Source organism: Trichechus manatus, unplaced genomic scaffold (assembly GCF_000243295.1).
Source record: "Trichechus manatus latirostris isolate Lorelei unplaced genomic scaffold, TriManLat1.0 scaffold00166, whole genome shotgun sequence".
Classification (NCBI taxonomy): Eukaryota; Metazoa; Chordata; class Mammalia; order Sirenia; family Trichechidae; genus Trichechus; species Trichechus manatus.
In genome coordinates this window covers 1,809,351-1,829,725 of record NW_004444102.1, presented here as the reverse complement: position 1 = coordinate 1,829,725, position 20,375 = coordinate 1,809,351, and the positions used below count along the sequence as shown (strand labels likewise).

Below are 20,375 nucleotides of genomic sequence, written 5' to 3'. Positions count from 1 at the left end.
TATGCTCTAAGTGGTGGGCATCATTAACTTGGCCACTGAGATAAGCTGGCCTTATTGGGGCCAGCAGAGACTATGAGGTCTTGAAGAGATTGACCTGGATAGACCTTCCCAAAGAGCTCTGAGCTAGGGATTTAACTCCATCCTAGGTAAGCAAGAGGCTACTTAACTGATAGAAGGGCAGCCTGTACCTCAGACTGCTGACCCACAGCCCATAAAGAAAAACAAAACCAAAACGGCCTAAAATGACCATTTAGATCAATGCAGATAATTATTTAACTAGAAATAATAATGGAAGAGAATTTAATGTACATGTTATTGTTGCTGTTGGATGCCATTGAGTCGTCAGTTTCCTGTTAAGAAATTATTATTCTAACAAGTGAGATCTGAGTTAGAGAAGTGGTTTGTCCAAGGCCATGCATGTGGAACTGACTCCGTCAGAATGGCTGTTTAAGAGCCTCATGTCCATTGCACACCTCACCTCTCTGGGATGAAATGACTAATGTCCTGATTTTAAGAGAAGACCTATTTGCGGGTGTGGGTATCTAAATTATTTCTGTTTTCCACCTGCTGTCCTGGAACATCTACCCCCAAAATGTTTCCTGGGAGCCCCAATTTTCTGTTTGTAATGCATTCGCAGGAACAGGTGTGAGAGAATTTCATAAAGAATATTCTTTTAGAAATGTGTAAACTTGGATTACTACTTTGGGAGTGTAAAAAATAAATTCAAAATCTGCAAAAAATATGACTCTTCCCAAGATACAGATGGTCTGACCTTTCCTCAGTTCATGCTCAAACTGGGAAGAGCTAGTCTGTGGTGATGGGAATTTCCTTGCCTCAACTCAGGTGGATTAACCAGTAAGCCACGTACACACAGCCCTAATTGTGTTTACTTACTAGTCTGTAGTCAACCTTCTCACAGACTGCATTCTGCACCCAGTATGAGTAGACCATCTTCCCTGCCCTGGCCTCCTTGTCAAAGCTCTTTCCACTGACCCTGCTGTGGGTTTCCTTTGTTAGAACTCTCTGGTAGCTGGTACCCTTGAACCTCAGGGATGCCATTCTATTAAAACAGAGATAAACTTCATTCTCAAATTTTACTTGGCTTTTAAGCTTACATCCTAATATTGAGATGAGGAAGCCAGGAAGAAAACAAAAATCTATCTAATGCCTAGTAATTGAAGGACATCTGTTCAGTATTCCATTCAAGGTATCTCTATTAAGCTTTGGAGATGCTAAGAAGCCTCAGAGAGGTAAAACTCATGTCCAGTGTTTTAGAACTAGTCTGATCTCAATCTCTACAACCTGCAGTTTCATAGTGCCATCTAAAAGACTGCTTCTTCTTCCAGTCTCTCCGGGTTAAGAGGGAGCTGCAGGAACCATTTGTCTTGCTCTGCTTCCCAATTATTTCCTCAAACTCTTTCTTCTGCTCCCTCTCCTCTCTCTCTCTCATAGGAATATCAGTGTTTTAGTTAGCACTGTGAGCAGTCACTTTAGACCTGAGGTGTTATGTTGCTCCCCTATACCATACAAAGATATACTGTGGTAATCCTGACCCAAATGTAGTATGTGGGGCACTGTTGTCCCCTGACAGATGTCACTAACAGTGCCTGGTTGCCTGGATCTCTAAATATTGCTGCTTCTAGCTGTAGTTCATCTGCCCACCTCTTTGGAATTCTCTGAGGCCGACTGCTTGCCTGGCCTCCCACCAGTTGCCTACACTCTACTTACTGGAAGTCGTGTTCCGTCTGCCCTTCTAGACGCCCTCCACTCAGCAGCAGCTGCACCTGACCCTCCAGCACCAATCCCACCACAGCAGTCGAGTCTAGTGCCAAGTCCAAAGGCCTCTCAAGTCTACTGATGCACCTGCCGTGCCCATGTAGAATATCTGGACCATCCCCAAGGGCATTGTGTGCCATGGCAAACACAGTTTTAAGTTTTTATTTTCTTAAGGCTCTTCCATTTTTGGTCTTTTAGCTGTTCCAGTTACTCCAAATTAAATTATTTAGAGGGAGTGAGCTACTGAAATTTGAGTGTATTTTTTGAAGGGTAAGAACTGAAAAGAGAAAAAATATGGCAGATTTAATATTCCTATGTTTTAATCCACTTCACACTGGAGAGTAGAGGTGAAGCCAGGTTGTGAAAAATAATAAAACCAATTACTTTGTCTATTCCTTTGTGTAATATACTGCACCTTTTTTGAAAAAACAAGCAAACACATAGATAAGTGAGTACAAATTGGTAGCTCTGTTGCCCTGGGTATACCATGCCCAGCCCATCAATTATTATTACAGCATTATACACTGACTCTTACAGAGTGGGAGAACACACTTACGAAGGGAGGTTGTTAACTCTCAGGCTGTGCCTCCTTTGCTGGTTTTGGCTCTTATCTGTTCCCCAAAACTGAACCTGTTGACTTCTTTGTCTGCCCTTAGCCCTGCCCTGGGCTTGTAGCAGGAAGAACTCAAATCACTAAGCTGTTCACTAGGGAGCTTAATATTGAGTCCTCTTCACTCATTGATGTCCTTATTACTTCTCTGGCCTTGGTCCCAAGGGACACCCCCATGGAGACAACTGCTACCCACCCCCAGGTCACCTGTAGGGTGACAGAGAATTGCAAATAAAGACAGATACTAATCATTGCTTTGAGGAAAGCCCAAATCATAAAACAGTGCCACTGAACTTAATATATATATTTTTAAAGTTATGAGAGTAAAAGAAACATTACAAATGCCCAAATCTTTTTGGTATGAATGGTCTTGGTTTCTCCTGAGTATCACCTCTCCCCAGGTGCTACCAGGCTGCCAGGCTTCCCCCACCCTGATGCCTGCTCTCACTTCTCCCACCTGAAGAGACACACATGTCCTGCTCCGTACCAGCCAAAAGGGGCTGAGTGTTCAGTCACTGAGATGCCTTTGCTGCAATGTCTTAGTCACTATTGTCTAGTCGTCCTTCCTCAGGCCCCGAGTGCCTCCTCAGGCTGCCTATCCCCATGTTCTGAAGCAGTGTTCTCTGAGTGTTTGGAGCTAAGATTTCCATCTTCAATTTCACCCCCTTTGTTTCCCGAGGTGTTAAGGATTGTTTAAACATGTAGATCAATCACATTATTAAGAAGGATTTGCAGCAGGAGCATGAGGCTATCACATTTTTTCAGTAAGCCATCTTGATCTGAAACTTGGATTCTTTCATCATCCTTGCCATTATAATCTTGTTTCCCGGGTGTTGCCTTTGGCAGTCACAGTTAGAAACAATGTTTCACACACTCTCACATCCAAGCAATATGGCCTCAACCTAAGATTGCGTGAAGATGTTCCAAACACACCTCAATCTCCTGTGCTTTCCTGCGCTCCATGTTTTCATAATGCCCACACCCCCAGGCAGCTGGACGCGGGGAATTTTACATACCTGGGTTGGCTCCCATCAGGCTGAGCACATCCCAGGATGGCATTCACCACAGCTTTGTTTGGTGTGTACATCTTTATTTCTTTCAAATTTCCATCTTAAAAATGCAGGCTTTAAACTGAATGCAGAAGAGTACTAAGCACCAAATATTGGCAAAGTAAATAGGATGAGAAGGTGAAAAAGACAGGGTGTGGACCTGGAATCAGAACACCTGGGCTACTGCTGTCTTGCCTCTGAATGCTGAAGCGATTTGCCCAGGGTCACAGAGCCACAGAGGTCTTCCCGTCTCCCTCTTACTTTTCTCTTTACAAAGCCAGCAGGTGGCAGAGGCTGATTAGATTTCAAGATTCCTTCCTGCTTGGCTGATGATTTTTGTCCTCAGTCTTGTTCATGTCTGATTTTTTCAGGGAGGTCATTTGTTGTCATCAGCTTGCCTTCAGCTTTGGAGGACAGCCAGATGAAAAACAAGAATCTTCAGAAACCCTTCTTAAATTTTTTAAAATTCAGATTTCTCTAGAACTCTAAACCTCTACTGGGGTTCCAGAAGGGATAGTGAACAAAGGAATGTCTTGTTTTGGTGAAATTCAGTCCTTAACACACACAGAGGGATCTTTCTGATTGGAGAAAGAGAGGTGTGGACTCTGGGATTGATTGCCTCTAGAAGGGAATGTTTAGAGCAAGGTTAGGCAAGCCTGGAGGGCAAATCTGCCTGCCAACTCTTTTTATACAGCCTGTGAGCTCAGAATCTTTTTAGCATGTTTAAATGATCGAAAAAAAAATCACAAGAAGGATAATATTTCATGACACATGAATAATATATAAAATCCAAATGTCAGTGTTATTAAGTAAAATTGTATTGTAACATAGCCACCTTTGTCCACTTATGTATTGCCTGTGTCTGCTTTTGTGCTATGACATTGTTGAGGAATTGTGAGGAAAACTGTGTGACCCATAAATATTTCCAATTCAGCCCTTTATAGAAAAGGTTTGTTGATTCTTGGTTGAAAGCGACGTCTTAAAAGTCACTAATCTGCAAGACAGAGGGAAAGCACTGTAGCTTGTGATGTGCCAGATGCTCTCGTGGTAACGGTGTCCTACGAGCATGAGGATAAGAGGCTATCGTTGAGTCCACACAGAGCAAGAAGCAGAGGCAGATCACAAGCACAGATGCTGGTGCTCCTCTGTATACGAACTTTCATCTTACAAACTTCCCTTTCCAGTAACAAATTTCACTTCGGCGCAAAAGTTCAGTAACCGCGCAAGGTTTTTAGTTTTATTTAGCATCGAGGCTGCTGTATTTGTGCTGAATTTTGAGAATGCTTTTTTAAACTGAGTTTTAACTCCATTTTGTTTAGTAAGTACATGAGAAGTGAGATTTTCATATGATTACGAAGGAATTGAAAATAAAGATAACTAAAAATAATAAAAGGAAAATGATAACGGCTACCTTCATGATTCTGAAGGCTAAAGGATGAATTACATGAGAAAGCAGTGCAGACACAATCTGTCCTGTCCAGCTGGGTGGAGGGACACTGATGAATTGGAAAATCTTTTCAGTGTCTCTAGAATATTACCATCGACACAAATGCCCATTAAATTAATACTATGCAAGACAAGGCTAGGAGTTTTAGAAATGAAAGTCTAGGCATTTCAGAAACAAAAAGCTCACCATGGTAAAAATACTTCTGACAAAATGTTTGTCATTAATTGCAGAAGGCCAGTTTGAATCGTCACAGCTTCAGGGAGCTTGTCAAGAAAACCAGGGCCCTTAGGGAGCTATGGGGCAGCGCACTAATGGATCATCAAGAAGTAGTAGTATACGCATCTACAGATACTCAGAGTATGTGAAAAATGGCTCATTTTGAAAAAATAAACACACTAAGTTGTCCAATAGAATGTTTATCAGTAGAGAGGAGCAGAGTAGCCTAATCTGAAATATTTGAAACATCTGTTCACACTATTGCTTGGTACTGATTTGCTTAGCACTAAAGCCCAAAATCTTCTTAATAACTTTGAACTTTTAAACAAAAGAACTTATAACAGGCTTCTAGAAACTAAGATATGTTTAAATTAAGATGCATATGTGTGTATCCGTATGTGCACATACACATATATATGTATATCTATATCTATAACATCTGTATCTCTCTGTCTCTATCATCAGGAGAGAGGATATTGTAACTGCTATAAGAAAACAAATTATAGTGGGTTTACAGAACAATGGGTCATTTCTCTCTTATGTCATCAAGGGCACTCTGTTCCACACAGGGCCTTAGTGTCCCCTGTTGGATCTTCTTCCTCACACAACTGAAAACGGTGAGGGTTGAAGATCACTCAAGTATTTTAGGAGTAAGTCTGAAGTTAGTGTTTATCATATCTGCCTAATATCTTTTTCCATATCAATCAAAGTGTGCTAACTGCTATGACAAACTACATCAAACTCCTTGTTGCTTGGCACAACAAAGATTTATTTCTTTATCTCATCATAGCCAAATATTGAGTATGATTGTGGGGCAGGACAGAATACTGGGCTCCACACTCACAGAACCCATCAGGGACCCACTCAGGAACACAGAACTCAACTACAGCGCTTCCTTTTAGGGCTGCCAGAGAATTTTTTAAACTAGGCCAGGAACTAGCATGTATTTCTTTTCTTACTTTGGCCAGAAGTCAGTCACACGGCTCCACACAAGGACTGCTGGGAAATGTCATCCTCCTGTGTGATCCTGTGCGATCAAGAGGACAATGGAGTGGTCTGATGAACAGATCAATGTGTATCTTTGCCACATAGGGATTTGTATCTGCTTTGCTCGTGATGTGTCCCAAGCATCTAAAATATCACACACTTAATTCTCAATATATTTGTTGAATTAGTAAATTTATAAAGGTAAATACCAATATAAAATAATAAATATAGGAATTTTGAAAGAATAAGCTTAAGAAAATTAGTTATTACAATAAATGTGAACAACTGAATTCTTCCATTGAAAGACAGAGATTAGGTGAGACAGCAAAGCAGAGCTATGTGCTGCTTAAAAGAAACACACTTAAAGGATAACTGAAGGTGGAAAATAGAGGGATGGGGGAAGAGATAACACCATTAAAAAGCAAACAAAATTATCTGTTTTGAAATCAGGAAGTGTGAGTCCTCCTGCTTTGTTCTTCTTCAAAATTGACTTGGCTATTTGGGGCAATTCCATATAAATTTAAGGACTGGCTTTTCCATTTCTGCAAAGAGGTCTGTTGGAATTGTGAAGGGTGTTGCATTGAATCTATAGATTGCTTTGGGTAGTATTGATATCTTAACAATATTAAGTATTCTGATCCATGAACACGGAATATTTTTCTATTTATTTAGGTCTTATTTAATTTCTTTCAGTAATGTTTTATAGTTTGCACAACATGATTAATGTAACCAAACAAACAAAAATAGAAAAGCAGAAAGTGAAAAAAAGAGAAGTAGGAACATCAAGGTGCAAGGCAACGCTGATGGGGAGAATCAGGACAAAGAAGACGTTAAATATTGATAAAATTATAATTTAACAAGATGGTAACCAGCCTTTAACCAATAGAAACCAATCTGTATATGGTCTAAAAATATAAGGCAAAATACACTATATGAAAGAAGAGCTGGATACAAATACAATTATAATGGAAGTCTTTTTTTTTTTTTTTTTGAGTCAAAAGAGTTTATTGAGCTAGAATATTGTTCAAGAACAGGAAGTATCCAAACTGACAGGCCCGTGTTTACACAGTTACAACGCCTTTTTGAAGCTTAGGTATGTAAGTATTTTGCCCTTTGCTTTGATTGGTTATTCACATCTAATTTCCCCTTTGTTTAGGGCACTGAATGCTAAACTGGCTTGTCTTTTTTTCTTTATTTTTGTACTTCAGATGAAGGTTTACAGAACAAACTAGCTTCTCATTAAACAATTAGTATACTTTTTTTGTGTGCCATCGGTTAACAAGCCCATGACATGTCAACACTCTCCTTTCTTGAACTTGGGTTCCCTATTACCAGCTTTCCTGACCCCTCCTGCCTTCTAGTCCTTGCCCCTGAGCTGGTGTGCCCCTTTAGTTCTTGTTTTCTTTTATGGGCCTGTCTAATCTTTGGGTGAAGGATGAACCTCAGGAGTGACTTCATTACTGAGCTAATAGGATATCTGAGGGCCATATTCTTGGGGTTTCTTCAGTCTGTGTCAGACCAGCAAGTCTGGTCTTTTTTTGTGAGTTAGAATTTTGTTCTACATTTTTCTCCTGCTCTGTCTGTGACCCTCTGTTGTGATCCCTGTCAGAGCAGTCAGTGGTGGTAGCTGGGCACCATCTGGTTGTACAGGACTCAGTCTGGTGGAGGCCATGGTAGTTGTGGTCCACTAGTCTCTTGGACTAACCTTTCGCTTGTGTCCTTGGTTTTCCTCATTCTCCCTTGCTCCAGATGAGGTGAGACCAGTGAAGTATCTTAGATGGCTGCTCACAAGCTTTTAAGACCCCAGATGCTACTCACCAAAGTGGAACATAGAACATTTTCTTTATAAACTATGTTATGCCAAATGAGCTAGCTGTTCCCTGAGACCATGGTCCCCACAGCCCTCAGCCCAGCAATCCGGTCCCTCAGGGAGTTTGGAAGTGTCTATGGAGAGAAGCCTATTTTTGGTCTTAGTTGAAGAGACCGGTAGGCAAATATATGTAAGGACACGTAGAAACTGACCAAGGTTACTGTAAAAATGGTGTGGGGTCGGCATCTGACCTCCTCTAACTTCACAAGGGTGCAGGACAATCAAGATCAACAGCCCAATGCTGATTTCCATGAGGCAGAGGTCAGACAGGCCTCCTCTCTCTGCCATTTTTACCAATCCTGACACCAACTGTCCCTCCCACGGCAATCTCTACATCTCTGCCGGGTTTGATAATTCATTGCAATGGACAGGAAGAACTCACAGACCATATTCACAATTATGGGGCTTACTAGGGAAGTAACAGGTTACAATTCAGGTTCAGGAACGCTCAGGATACAGTTCTTCCATCAGGACAGCCTCCTTTCAGCAGTTCTGGCAGGCACACCACTCTCTGGCCTGTGGCCTCTGCCCTGCTTAGGCAAGTGTTACAAAGCTCTTTTAGCTCTGTTAATAAATGCCCTGAGGCACTCCATTCTGCCAGTGAGCCTCGCCTCGAAGGTGCTCAGCTCTTGTTCCGTGAGTAGGCAAACCTAGCTTAATTGAGTGCCCGGAGGCACCCTACTTCGCCAGCAAGCCTTCTGCCAAAAGGTACTCAGCTTTCTTGCTCTGTGGGCAGGAAGCCTACCACACAGTCTCCTACAGCTAGTCTCTGCTGCCAGTCTCTCCTGCTGCTCTTTCTCTGCCACTGCTTCTCTGCCACCACTTGGCACCATTTTCCATGTTACAGCTCTCTCTGTCTCCTGGTTCCAGAAGCTTCTCAGAGCAGGGATTCTGGGTCCAAAGGACAGGCTCTGCTTTTGACTCTCCTGTCTTGGTGGTGGTGGCATCTTCTCTCTGCTCTGGAATTGGCTCTCTTTTAACCCTAGTGAGATGGTAAAACTGACCCATCCTCTTGGTGGGCCACAGTTACCGTATTTGCACAGTCCCACCCAATCACTGGAAACCCTGGTGATGTAGTGGTTAATTGCTACAGCTGCTAAACTAAAAAGTTGGCTGTTTGAATCCACCAGGTGCTCCTTGGAAACTCTACTGGGCAGTTCTGCTCATACCTACAGGGTCGCTATAAGTCAAAATCAACTCAATGGCAATGAATTTTTTTGGTTTACCCAATCACTTGGGTGGGAGTTACAACACCACGACGAGAAAAGCCACACAAAAGCAATCCATCACACCGCAGTCACTAATACCACAAATAGCTAAGAGTTTAGGTGAATTCTCTACATAGTGAAGTGAAATGGATTATAGACAATGGCAGAAAATATGAAAGCATGTGAGCTAACATGTTCTAGTGAGCATCTCTGTAGGTGTCTCATTTATTTGTTTCAAAAACATTTCTTTAAGTGTCTGTTTCTAATTAAATCTCATATACACAATGATGTACTCTGCTCTTAGGCCTTATTGATAGAATACTGCTACACTGTATTCATTCAAATAGGAAAACTGTCCTTGGGAAGCAGAAGGTATGTTGAGAAAAGAGCTAGCCTTGGAGTCTAAAGGCTGGGTTTGGGTCGGGGGCTTATCATCACTAAAGTAATTTAACACCTCTGATAGATGCAGCATTGTTAAGAGCATATTCAATTTCAGGATTCTGAAATTTGGGGAATTATAGCCACAGATAATGCTGCCAGCCTCCAAAGATCTATTGAAATGCATTTGTACAAAACAAATAGAGCTCACTTTGAGGAATGCCTAGATGGTGATCATTCTTCAGGATCAAGTGAATTGGAAGAGGAAGAACTGCTAAAAAGTCAAAAGTAGTTGATTCTCTACTGAAAAGAGCAGACCAACCAGCAGAAATTGAAGACTATGAGGACAATAGAAAGATTACACACACACACACACACACACACACACACACGAATGATATAAACAGGAGAAAACAATAAATAAACGATTGTTTTAAGAAGATTTGTATATAACAGCTTTTAAACAATTAATTTCTAGAAAAAGCATATCCATTCATAAACAACGCAAATCTAAAGCTGTCATTAAATGAATTCTTTAGTGGTTTGTTTTTTGGGCTTGTAGTTCAAAGAGAGTTAACATGTATTCCTACTAAGAGCCAGAGTCTGTGTTTGTGCTTTTACCAATTAGGACTATGTTCAGCTGCAAGTAGCAGAAAGCTCAATTTAGCAATGGGTTAAGTAAATTAGGAATTTTATTTTTCTGAAGTTATGGGAAGTGCCAAGGTGAGGGAGTCCAGGGCTGGTACAGCACTCCAAACTGCCAAAAAAGATCGAGATCCTTCTGTTATTCATACCTACAATGTTAGCATGTGGGTTCCCTCTCATAAGCTTGATTTATAATTGCAAGGTGGCTGTTCCATCCACCACCCAAGCTCAAAGGAGGAAGAGGGCACAGAGCAAATGTTGTTGTTGACTGCCTTCAAGTTGTCACTGACTGATGGTGACTCCATGCACAACAGAAGGAAATGTCGCTTGGTCCTGGTTGGCACTGACTGATGGTGACTCCATGCACAACAGAAGGAAACGTTGCTTGGTCCTGGGTCATCTTCATGACCATTTGTATACTCCAGTCCATTGTTATGGTCAAAAGGGCGCTAATCTTCTAGCACTATATCAGACAATATTCTGTTGTGTTCCATATGGTTGTCATTGGCTAGTTTTTAGAAGTACATTGCCAGGCCTTTCTTAGTCTAGGAAGAGAGACAGAGCACGTAGCATCTGTCAACTAAGTCTGCCCCCTTACAAAGAGCTTTGCTGAAAGGCCAACCTAAAATTTGCATATTCCAAGCTCATAAAATGGACATGTGTCATATAAACCAAAAAAAAGCATTGCTGTCGAGTCAATTCCTTATCATAGCTACCCTATAGGACAGAGGAGAACTGCCCCATGGGTTTTCCAAGGAACGGCTGGTGAATTCAAACTGCTGACCTTGTTGGTTAGCAGCCGAGCTCTTAATCACTGTGCCACCAGGAAGGCTGAAAAACGCAGTGTTTTAGCTGGGTACGTACACACTTTGAAAGGGTTATGGTAGAAGCAAAGATGGATATCACGTAGCCAAATAACAGTGCCTGCCACATTAGATGTATTGTATAGTTTAATCATTTCATGACTCATACGCATCTTATTTCTTAATTAGATGAGAACATTGTGACATAGAAAGGTTAAGTAACTTGCCTAAGCGCACATGGCTACTAAAAGATAAAGCCAGGAATTAAAGCCCATGTAATCACACACTAATACCATCTCCCCACCATACCACACTCCTTTTGGTATCACCAAGCAAAGAATTTCTTAGAAAGTCAATTTCAGAAAACTAATCCTTCATGAGCTGGTCAGGCAGTAATTTTCAATGCATGAGGTGGTGGTGCAGTAATTTTCAATGCTTTCAATAGTGGAGACTGCACTTCATCCTTGACTGAAAGCTTCTTTAGGGTACAGACCATGTCTTACACATCTTTTTATTCCCTGGGCTTTGGCTGTGCTCCAACTGGTAGAAACCCAAATTTGCTGGCTAAGTCTAGATTTAGAGACTATACTTTAGTTCATAGAATTTGAGGGAGGAAGGTTTTTGTTTGTTTAATTTTAATGTTCTCACAAGATTTCACTGACGGTGTTTTATAGCAGGGATTGAATAATTATCTGCTAAAGGTCTAAATAAATAATTAAAATACAATCTTATATGAATATAAAAGATAAAAATATATGCAGAGAAAGAAAAATAGCGGTGAAAGGGTAGCTCTGTTTGAGTTGTGAGTTTATCTGGTAGAGGCAGAGCCGGGAAACAGTAATAGGTCAACTGTCTCTTGACCTGGATTTCACTACGATGAATTCCATTCATTCACTCAAAAAGTACCAGACAGTGTTCTAGATGTCATAGATACGGAAGATTAAAACAACAACAATAACACACAGATGCAGCCTACCTCTCACAGAGCTTTACATTCCAAGGGTGTGCAGGAAGAGAAATAGAAAATTACCAAATAAACATGTATTTGTGTAATATCTCATGTGGTGACAAATTCTAAGGAGTAAAGGAAAGTAGGGTGAGGGTGGTAGGAAGCCCTATTGTATATAATATGATCTCTGAGAAGATTCCATCTGAGCTGAAAGAAGGTAAGAGATTGAGTCATGTGGCCATCTGGAGGAAGAGCATTACAGGCAGAGGGAGCAGCCAGTCCACAGCCCCAAGGAAGAAGAATGCTTCTAGGTTAGAGTAAGCAAGAGGGAGAGTGGTAGGAATATGGTCAGAGAGTTAACGGAAGAACAGATTGTATAGGTCCATGTTAGACTTTTGTGATGACTTTGGCATCTACTCTGAGCGAGGTATGAAGACACAGGAGGGCATTTTTGATTAAATGAATAATGTGATCTGACTTCAGTTTTAAAAAGACCATTCTGATTGCTGGGTAGATAGGGAGAAAAGGTGGAAATGGAGGCATCAGGGAGGAGGCCACTGTAGGAAAACTTTCCAGGAGAGAGTGAATTGGCTTGAACCTGGTTGGTGGTGGAGGACATGTTGGGATGGGTAGGGCAGGGTCAGGCTGAGCATTGCAGACACAGAGAAAAGCTCGACAGAAGTAATGGAGACCAGTTCTCATGGAAGAAGCTATAAGTTTCACCTTAATAGAAGTAGCGAATCAGGGGACACTGAATGTTAGTGTTGGAGGGAATAAATGAAGTTGGTGTCACAGGAGAATTTGGCTGACTGTGGTCATTCAATCATCCAAAGCAATGGAGTTGTCAGCTATCACACCATTCACTCCTCCTACTCGTACCACTGAGCAGTGTTTCTGGACCCCAGTGAGCTGTTGTCATATTTTAGTCCCTACAATGAGCAAATGAATTTCACTCCCTCTTGAGAAGCCTCAATTTGAGCAAGGGGAAAAAGGTCATCATCTAAATCTTCTACTGCTCTGAGCCTTTTATCTAAGATTGACCATCCATCTATTAATAGGAAGATAAAGACAATTACTTAAAACAAAAATTCAAGCTGATTTGATACTGACAAAGTAAAATTGTTTGATTTAATCATATCAAATATTCATAGCAAGAATAATCCGATAGTAAGTAACTAACAGCTCAAAACCCGACAAAACATGTTGAAAATCTATTTACACCAAGTGGCTTGAATGTTTTGTTTAGTTACAATACAAATTACCTTATTTTATACTCCATTTTTTTTTAACAACAAGAAATGCCAATTTTTTAAAAAGTTTTAAAATAAAGTAAAATTTAAGAAATAATATGACAACAATGAATGTAATTTTGCAATGGAATAAGTTAATTAGCATCTTACTTTTGTGAGCAGGAAGAAAACTCAGTCTACAAAATATAGTGAATATTTTCTTATTTCAAGAAGCCTTTGTGTAGTGGTTCAGAGTAGATACTTGAAACCACTTACTGGGGTCGGGATCCCAGCACTTGTAATTACAAGTCCAGGACATCAGTTAACCTCTGTATGACTTTCATCTGTAAAATGTAAGTAAAAACAGTCCATACTTCAAAAAGTCGGTTTTAAGTAAGTCAAGACATGTAAAACGTGAAGAGGAGCACCTGGACAGATAAAGCCCTAAAAAGAATTAAACTATATTTATATTATTATGATTTCCTATTTTCTTTTTTAAGTTTTCACTGAATCAGAGAAAAGCGTGATCCAGTTAGTTCATCTCTGGCTCCTGTTCCCTGAGGCTTTTTTCAAAGTTCCGGGGGAGGCGTGGTTTACTGGGGCCTGGCGCCTGTGTGGTGGGAGGGCTGCGTTTGTGGATTGGGAGGATCTTGTGTCCTCGCATATCCATGCTGGTATCTGCTGAGAGGTCCTAATTCCTGTCGTATTTTCAGTCATTGACCCACAAAGGGCACAACTGCACCCTATAGTCTTCTCAACCTCGACGCCCATTCATGTTGGGCTCTCAGCGACTGTGCCTGTTAAGCGCATGGGGAATAAATTGATCCATGTAGCTGCTTCCCACCTAGGCCCACCTGAGACCCATCTCTGTAGACCCTCTAGGTCTTCATCTTCCATTTCGTCCATGAGTGTAACACTCAGGGTGGGGGAGCACTCCAGTCTTCCTCCTCTAGGGGCTGTACTTAGTCAGCAAACAAGGTTAGTGAAATGGGACACTTTCCATCTTGAGAAAACCAACTCACCTCTCTGAATCTCATTATCCTCATCTATAAAATAGCATGTTTAGGAAGGAAACTATGAGGATGAGTGAAGGTGGTTGCCATATAGCCTCTCAAGTGCATCGGTTTTAAGTGGAAGTTTCAAGAAGAGTGTTGCAGACTCTATTCATTCCCTTGTTAATGTTTGTTGTTGTTAGGTGCCTTTGAGTCAGTTTTGACTCATAGCAACCCTGTGTGTAACAGAATGAGACACTGCCTGGTTCTATACCATGCTCTCAGTGGTTGCTATGTTTGAGCCCATCGTTGCAACCACTCTGACAATCCATCCCGTTCAGGGTCTTCCTTTTTTTCACTGATCCTTTACTTTACCAAGCATGATGTCCTTCTCCAGGGAGTGGTCTCTCCTGTTAACATGTCCAAAGTACATGAGATGAAGTCTTGCCATCCTAGCCTCTAAGAAGCATTCTGGCTGTACAGCTTCCATCTTTCATTCTACTGGCAGTTCATGGTATATTCAATATTCTTCTCCAACACCGTGATTCAAAAGCTTCAATTCTTCTTTGGTCCTCCTTATTCACTGTCCAGTTTTCACATGCATATGAGGCGACTGAAAATACCATGGATTAGGTCAAGTGCTCCTTAGTCTCAAAGTGACATCTTTGCTTTTTAACACTTTAATGAGATCTTCTGCAGCAGATTTGCCCAATGCAATACATCGTTTGATTTCTTGACTACTGTGTCCATAGTTGTTGATTGTGGATCTAAGTAAAATGAAATCCTTGACAACTTCAAAATTTTCTCTGTTTATCATCGTGTCGCTTATTGGTCCAGTTGTGAAGATTTTTGTTTTCTTTATGTTGTGGTGCAATCCATACTGAGGGTTGTAGTCTTTGATCTTCATCAGTAATTGATTCAAATCCTCTTTGCTTTCAGCAAGCAAGATTGTGTCGTTTGTATATCACAGGTTGTTACTGAGTCTTCCTCCAGTCCTGATGCCTCCTTCTTCTTCATGTAGTCTGGTTTCTCAGATTATTTGCTCAGCATACAGATTGAATAAGTATGGTGAAAGGATACAAACATGATGCACAACCTTTCCTGACTTTAAACCAGTCAGTATCTCCTTGTTCTGTTCAAACTACTGCCTCTTGGTCTATGTACAGGTTCCACATGAGCACAATTAAGTGTTCTGGAATTCCCATTCTTCACAGTGCTATCCATAATTTGTTATGACCCACACAACTGAATGCCTTTGCATAGTGAATAAAACACAGGTAAACAACTTTCAGGTATCCTCTGTTTTCAACCAAGATGCATCTGACATCAGCAATGTTGTCCCTCCTTATTCCAAGTCCTCTCCTGAATCCAGCTTGAATTTCTGGCAGTTCCCTGTCGATCTACTGCTGTAACTGCTTTGGAACGATCTTCAGCAAAATTTTACTTGCTTGTGATATTAATGATATTGTTCTAAAATTTCCACATTCTATTGGATCACCTTTCTTTGGAATGGGCACAAATATGGATCTGTTTCAGTTGGTTGGCCAGGTAGCTGTCTTCTAAATTTCTTGGCTTAGACAAGTGAGCACTTCCAGTGCTGCATCCATTTGTTGAAACATCTCAATTGGCATTCCATCTATTCCTGGAGTCTTGTTTTTCACCAATGCCTTCAGTGCAGCTTGGACTTCTTCCTTTAATACTATCAGTTCTTGATCATATGATATGCTACCTCCTGAAATGATTGAACGTGACCAGTTCTTTTTGGTACAGTGACTCTGTGTATTCCTTCCATCTTCTTTTGATGCTTCCTGCACATTCGATATTTTCCCTGTAGAATCCTTCAATATTACAACTCAAGCCTTGCTAATGTTTAAGTGAGGTAAAATTAGAATTTTCTAAATTCACCTATACTTAGTTTCTGACATCTGCAGACCATTTTGAAAAGGCTATCTCAGTAATAGGAGGCAGTGGTGATTCAGTGGTAGAGTTCTCTCCTTTCATGCAAGAGAACCTGATTCAATTACTGCTCAGCCACCACCTGTCTGTCAGTGGAGTCTTGCATGTTGCTGTAATGCTGAATAGGTTTCAGCAGAGCTTCCAGACTGAATGGACTCGGAAGAAAGGCCTGGAGATTTATTTCCAAAAATCAGCTAATGAAAACCCTATGGATCAAAACAGTCTGATCTGCAGCTGGTCGTGGGGATGGCACAGGATGGGGCAATATTTTGTTCCGTTATGCTTGGGATTGCCATGAGTGTGGGGGCCAATTCAATGGCAGCTAACTACAACAACAGCACCATCTCACTAATAGGATACCAAGGAGAGAGATTATTTGCATTCAAATATCTAGAAAATCTATGGAAAGTTATTAATGCTACAGAGGAAGGTAGTGGAAGGATGAAGATAAGAAATTATAAGGATTAAACTGAGTTGCCAGCTAACAAGAGGCAAGATTTGATGATTTCTTCCATCACTTTAATAAAAGGGCTCCACTTTATTAACACTCAGAAGTTTTTCTAGACTTCTAAGAATAATCCAGTTACTTGGGGGTGGGGGGCCTTTATTGGGAAAAAGCTCTTTTGGTTTAATTCATATTTCTTTATTTCTCCTAAATAAAGGAGGCTTACTTTAGTTCTTATGTTATTAACTACCTAATGAATTTAAGAAGCACGTAGCAAAAAAAGAATTTTTCTTTGCATTTAAATGAGACAAGTAACACTCTCAGCTGATTATACATATAGCAGAAAAAAGGTTTCATCCTATTGCTACATTTCAAGTCTGCAGAAGTAATAAATTAATCCATTAATAAGCCCAAGTTTCTCAACTATTATGCTTATTATCAAGTATTCCCAGGTGTTCAGGGGTTTATGCAGTATAAACTGATGTGACTGTTAAACTTGGTAACAGGAATACACAGCAGAAGAATCAAAAGCTATAAAACTATTCCTGTATCAGTGATATTTATTAAAAAAAAAACACTAATGACATTAAAAATTAAATTGATGTGTTCCCCAATATTGGAATGTGTTATCTTGTTAGAACGAAACAGTGAAACACAATGACAATAGACACCATATGGTTGCCACATTTCATTGCCAGTTGCTTAATTTTATGTATCATTTTAAGACCACAATGCCAAATATTAGACAACATGAATATGTGCATTTCAACAAATAAACTGATTGCTCCATTCAGATACTCATTATCCATCCATAGATGTATTCAGTCATCAAACATATTTATGCAGTTACTACCTGCCAGACAGAGTGCATAGTCCAGACGGTGGTGAGATTGCCGGACAAATTATTACAAGACAGGATTCCAAGAGCAAGGAATTACAAGATAGGATTCCTACTGGAGAGGACGCCTAAGCCAGCCTCAGGGCAGCGCTGGGCTGCATCTTCAAAGGACAACGAGAGAAAGCAGCTGGTCCACAGGTCTGGAGCTCTCTGGAAGATCGCTGTGTTGGAGCACTGTCATTCATCCCCCGGCTAGGGCGCAGTCAGTGAACGGAGGAGAGGCAAGAGGTGAGCACAGCAGAGGAGAACATGATTGCCACGTGTGGCTCAGGATGAAAGGCCTTGTGGAGGAGTCTATCGGCAACTCCAGTGTTTCTGAAATATCAAAAGATATTAAAATAAGGAAGTTTTATATGAGTAGCCTCCTGAGTGAACCTCCATTGATTACAGTGATGATGGAATGGGAAAAGAAGACTCTGCCCTCCACCCCCCTTTTTTTTCCTGCAAATGATTGAAAATCCAATGAGGAATAAATCCTACAACTACAAATAAAGAGATCTTGTTTGTGCTTGTGTGTGTATGTTTTAATGGAAACCTGTTGGAAATGTCCAGAAAATCTGGGAAGGCAAATAGGATGTGAACAGGGCATAATATAAACTTTAAATTATAGTTTATAGGTCATAATTTAATTTAAGATAATCTCACAAAAGTATACCTACAATAAGAAATAATATTTGTAGGATTGTGAAAAAAGATTCAACAAACATTAACTTGGCACCTGCTATTGATAAACGGAGAGGGGGCGGATCACAGTTCACCTAATTAGTTATGGTATAGATATATTCCTACTAGCTGTAATTTCAGTCATAATAACCCTACTTGCTAAGGAGATATACTATTACCATTCGTAGAAAAGTGGTACAGGTAACTTTATTGAAGGCTATCAGAAATGGCTCCAGGAGGAGTTAGATCTTGAAAGATGGAATGAGTTTGTTAGAGGAAGACTTAAGAGCTCATTGGGAAAGATATTTAAGACCAGTGGAATGACTCGACGAAAGCATGACGTGTGAGTATATGGCCTGCTTGGGAAGTTCTGGCAGAAGAGAATGCTTGGAGGTTTTGGTGAAAGAGACATTTTGTTGTTGTTTATTTGTTCTCTTTTTTTCTTTAATTCCAGTGATTTCCTGCTGGAAAACTTTAAATAACTAGCTATGCTTCTGTATTTGAAGAACTATTTGTGATACAATGATTATTTCCATACGAGTAAATGTTTTTGTTATTAGTTGCCATTGAGTTGATTCCAACTCATAGCAACTACATGTATAAAAGGGGAAATGAAACGTTGTGCAGTCCCGCACCATCTCCATCATCTTTGACACATTCGATCCCCTTGTTCCTGCTATTGTGTTAATCTATCTCATTGAGGGTTTCCCTCATTTCACCAACCCTCTACTTTACCAAGCATGATGTCATTTTCTAGTGATTGGTCTGTCCTGACGACGTGTCCAAAGTGAGCAAGATAAAGTGTCACTATCCTTGCTTCTAAAGAGCATTTGGTTGTATTTCTTCTAAGACTGATTTGTTTGTTCTTCCGGCAGTCCACAGTATATTCAATATTCTTCACCAACACCACAATTCAAATGCATCATTTCTTCTTCTGTCTTTTTTTTGTTATTATTATTATGCAGCTTTCATGTTCATATGAGGCAATTAAAAAACCATGACTTGGATCAGGCACACCTTTGTATTCAAAGTTATTGCTGCTTCCATGGGCATTGATTGTTGATTCAAGTAAAATGAAATCTTGTCAACTTCATTTTTTTCTTCATTTATCGTATGAGAATGTTCATTTTCTTTATGTTAAGGTGTAATCCATACTGAAGTCTGTGGTATTTTACCTTCATCAGTAAGTGCTTTGGGTTGGCTTCATTTCAGTAAGCATGGTTGTATCATCCACATATCGCAGGTTGTTAATGAATCTTCCTTCAATCCTTATGCCTCTTTCTTGTTTATATAGCACAATTTCTCAGAATACCCCTACATTATATATATATATATATATATATATATATATATATATATATATACATAATGGACAAGCTTGACATTGAGAAGTCGCAGTAGTTGGACACTAAGTAGTTACTAAACACAAAAGAGTTGTTACCTGGGGGGAAGAGGACTGTCAGGTCTGTCTTGTCTTGTCCCACACCATTTCTTGTTGGTATCAGGTACCCCCTAAGAATAAGCCTCCTCCAACATGTATGCTTCTTTATAGCCTTATTCCTGGATCAATTACTACAGCCTATCATAAATCATGCTTTCTCAGCAGCTGCCCAAGTATCTCTTCCTGGTTATGGACTCACCTTGTCTCCTTGGAATGAACTCTCACTGCTACTTTTTTAGCATGAGCTATCTCTTTTCTTACTTTATCATGGGTGAGATTTCTGCCAGCTCCACTACATCACTGAATTTAGCTGCTATGAACAAATACGTTGGCCAATTGCTCTAGGACCAAAAAGGTTCTACCTCACACAGGTCCCCCAGGTAATCCTTCTGCTTGGTGCCTCTGTCTCTGGCAGATGGAAAGCAGAGGAGCCTTTTCTGGGATCTCCATGTTACTGAAATTGTTATGTATCTATGTTGGGATGTGGAGGTGAGTTGTCTTGCTTTTTATTTAGTGGAGTGTAGTTCAGAGCAATTTTTTTTTTTTTTTTTTTTAGTGTACATAATTTTCTGAATTAGTATTCACTGTGAAGGTATTGCAATTTTGAATTTAGCATTATGATTGAAAGCACAGTATTTACACAAATTTTTAACAAAGGCTTTAATCAGTTGGTACGGCAACTACAAACACATCTGATACTGTTTTCCATGTATCCCCTTCTTCCTCTTGTTTTATTTCTCTCTTTTGAGTAGGCTGCCCCCCATTTAATTATAATAATTGCATCTATTACCCATAATATCTTTGTATGTCTTC

The 20,375-nt window shown here is 40.2% G+C and overlaps 1 protein-coding gene across 2 annotated transcripts in view; it reads left to right on the top strand.

Moving 5' to 3' along the window:
- Positions 1 to 20,375, top strand: part of NRG3 (neuregulin 3) — a 1,408,585-nt gene that overhangs the window by 1,220,841 nt on the left and 167,369 nt on the right. The gene's annotated exons all lie outside the window — the stretch shown is intronic.